General features: G+C 45.8%; 1 pseudogene; it reads right to left on the reverse strand.

Annotated features, from left to right (window-relative positions):
* Positions 1–1,305: 1,305 nt before the first annotated feature.
* LOC117551401 lies at positions 1,306–3,590 on the reverse strand (annotated as a pseudogene).
* Between the last annotated feature and the right edge of the window lie 358 nt (positions 3,591–3,948).

Below are 3,948 nucleotides of genomic sequence, written 5' to 3' on the forward strand. Positions count from 1 at the left end.
CGCTAATCAATCAGATCGATGGATTCCAGAGATTTTTCTCAAAAATTATGACTCCGAAACAGTCAGCACCACTTAACAGTCAATCAGAATGAGAATATGTTTCACATGTGACTTATTCAAATTGCGAGTGATTGAGTGACAGATGAAGGTTCATTAGGAGAAAATGTCGGAGAAGAAAAAGTTTGAGAGTGGAGCTCGGAAAAGGAAATTGTTGAGGGAAAAGGAGTTTCGAGACAAGCAGCTATTACAAAACATGCCGAAGCTTACAGGTTATTTTAAACCTGTAGGCCAGGATGAGGAGGAAGAACAGATTAGTTCTGTACCGAGCGGCAGTGGTGCCGGCCGCGGGGCCTCTGAGCCAAGTAGGCCGTCTGGTTCTGATAGCGATGGAGTAGCTGGAGTAGCGGGAGAGGAAAAACAGACAGGAGGGATATTATCTGTTGGAGGAGATGGGAGGACGACGAGGACTTGCTACGGGGAGCCAACGGCAACCGGACATGAGGGAGGCCCGATACGTCACTCATCTGGAGGAGAGGACCAGGCGCGAGTAGAGCAGAGTGGAGAAGTGCGATCACAGAGCCTGCCGAGGTTATAAATGACTTTGATTTGTTGTTTAAATAGGGGGCCTACAAAAACTATCAGCCCCAGGGCCTGATGGCAGGTTAAGGCGGGCTTGGTTACATTGTTCAGACGTGCCCATCCCCAACACTGGATATCGTTGTAGTTGGACTTTAAATGCCTTTGAAAATAATGAGAATATTGCGACCCACCCTCAATGCACTTGTTATATCATTTATATTTTCCAATCTTAATTTATGATGATAAAAACAATAACAAGATTTGTTTAACTTTTTTTTAACCGTTTGTTTATTAGTTCTAATTTCCATAGGTGGCTAGTTTGCCCTATGCTTGCACTGTACTCTTCAAAAAAGAGGTTCATACTCTTTGCCGAGACAGTGCAGTGCGTGTTAGCACAAATATATATTGAACAGGCTATATGGCTATTCAATAGCCCCCTTGAGAGTCCGTTTTCAGTCAGTTTTCAACGGGCAGGGCGTCCCATTGACTTGCATAGAGCTCCCTGAATGACTACATGCACAACATACAGAAGTGTGTGTGTGTGTGTGTGTGTGTGTGTGTGTGTGTGTGTGTGTGTGTGTGTGTGTGTGTGTGTGTGTGTGTGTGTGTGTGTGTGTGTGTGTGTGTGTGTGTGTGTGTGTGTGTGTGTGTGTGTGTGTGTGTGTGTGTGTGTGTGTGTGTGTGTGTGTGTGTGTGTGTGTGTGTGTGTGTGTGTGTGTGTTCAGTTTAGCTCAGCTCATTTCCGGCAGCAGACCAGCAGGTCCTGCAGCATGGGACCTGGTGCTCTCTACACATGCACCTGTTACACTTGGTGCTCGTGGTAGAAGACCTCTTTTTTAGGGCTGTGCACAACCAGCACACACGTCTTTCTATCTGGTCGAGCCCGTGGCACGAGTGGTGATGGCAGTCTCGGTGGTTTGCGAGGGCAGCAACATTGGTCTGTAACTCCACCACCATGGGAGGAGCAGCTGCTGTTCGCAGGGGGTGCTTTCTCCGCATGATCTGTGAGGACACCATGGATTTCCCCAGCTCTTCTAAGAACAACCTCCGTTTGCCACCGAAGTGTCCGCCTCCTACAGCTGTAGGTACTGACAACCTACAAACGATCAAGGAAAAAAATAGAATATAAATAAATAAATATCCTTCCTCAGCATTCACAAGTATTTTATATAATTCATTATTTATATAAATGCAAGAAATATGTCTAATGAATGATAAGCACTTATAATAAATACATAGTTATCTCAAATAAACACATGCAATCAGTGAGAATAAATAGACTACGTTTGGAATCAATTCATATAGTAATAAAAGCATATAATCTAATACCTTGTCAAGGTTGTCCACGCCACCCTTGCAGCGATTGTATTCAATGATGACTTGTGGTTTCTTCTTGTCATCGTGATGTACAGCTGGCTCTCTGTGTTTGCTGCTCAGAAGTAGGACATTTCTTCCCCGCCGCGGGATGTAGCTGACTGCTGTGGTGGTGGTTGTGAATGCAAACACAGATGACAAGACAGCTCTCTGCTTAGTCTGCTTCTGTTTGGGGGGAAGCTCAGGCTTGTTTGCCCTGATGGTCCCTACCAGGGCCACTTTTTTCTTCAGAAGCTCCTGGGCAAGTGAGTAGGAAGTGAAAAAATTGTCACATGTAAGTGTGACACCCTTGAGCCCCTCAGTCATGTCCAGGATGACTCGCTTTCCCTGGCCCTTCTCCGGAGATTCACCAGCGGCTTTTCCAGTATACACCTGGCACCTCCAGGCATATGATGTGGCGACATCTGCGGTGATCCAGATTTTCAGCCCGTACTTCGCTGGCTTGCTGGGGATGTACTGCCGGAATTTGCAGCGGCCTCTGAAGGCTACGAGCTGCTCATCAACACAGATGTCTTCCCCTGGATTGAACAAGAATGGGAGGCGCTCTGTCCACTTGTCCCACATATTTCGGAAAGCTGTAAGCTTGTCCTTCTTGTATCGAGCAGGACGAGTGAGTCGGTCATCGAATCGGAGGCTGGCGCTTATCATTTCAAAGCGTTTGTGGGACAGGGTGGCCCTGAAGATTGGTCTCCCACTCTGGTCATCCCACAGGCTGCGGGTAGTGTAGTGGACATTTCTTATGTCATCTTATATGCTAAAACCAAATGCTTCTAAAAGCATTGTCTAACACTACTGTACCATTTCTTCATATGTGCTGTTTTCTCTGCATACTCTAAAGAGGGTCATTAATCTCAAGCGCTTCAAGGCCACAGGGCTGAGTTGGCAGACTATGCTGATACTCCTCTTCACACTAAGTTTGAACTTCCATATGCTGATAACCGTTATACTTTCGACAGCTACACATAAAACTGTCTGCCCGCCCTATCTTGTATATAAGCTTTGCTATTTTGTGACTATTGCGCACACTCCTGCAGACTATCCTATACTCTGTGAGACCTGTTCCTTCGAGGCGCCTCGAATAAAGAACCAGAAAGACAACTCTGTTTGTTTCACCAGTTTATTGATTGATCATTCTAATTGTATATCTCCACAGTATTGACTAGGTCTAAGATTTCCATAACAGTAGATTCCCCTTTGGACCGGTACACACCCGCCAGGATGAGAAGTCCCATGTAAGCCCGAATCTCTTCAGCATCCACATCGTTCCATCCTGACACTGAACGCCTCCCATAGAGATTTGTCATCTGTAAAATTAGCTGAATCATGTCAGGAGTGAAGAAAAGGTGAAAAGAGGATGCCACATCATAAATTCTTGATATGGCATATTTTGTGGGCCCTGGAATCATGCCGGTGGGTGCCTGAATGTAGCGCAGCGTCTCGGCATGAGATGGAGACCGGACTTGCCCATTTTCCCCTGTCCACTCACTGCTAGGATCCTCAGTGTCCTCGCCACTTTCAGACAAACATTCAGAAGCACTCTCAGTTGTGGAGGATTCCAGAGATAATTCAATGTCAGACTCGGAGCTTGTTTCTTCAGAAGAAGAGTCATCGCTTGCAGATGAAGGCTGCATGACCATTTCTACGGCCTCTTCTGCAGTGAAATGCCTCTTAATTTTAGCTCCTACTCTTGGCTCCAGGACTTTCTCCTTCTCTGCTCACTCATGAAATAACCCCTCAGCCAAACTGCATGTTAACATTTGGCTGTGAAAGCAGCCAGGTGCGTAAACAAACTAACAGTTGTTTTTTGTTTTTTAATTACTCGAGCAACTCTTCAAAGACACATGAAATGCATCCTTCAAAAGATCAAAAGATGCCCTTTTTTTACCCTGAAATGATCAGTGCATGGTTACAGATACACACACACACACACACACACACACACACACACACACACACACACACACATTGTTGGGGCCCCGAAATGCTGACATTACA

The sequence above is a fragment of the Gymnodraco acuticeps genome, unplaced genomic scaffold (assembly GCF_902827175.1).
Source record: "Gymnodraco acuticeps unplaced genomic scaffold, fGymAcu1.1, whole genome shotgun sequence".
Taxonomy (NCBI): Eukaryota; Metazoa; Chordata; class Actinopteri; order Perciformes; family Bathydraconidae; genus Gymnodraco; species Gymnodraco acuticeps.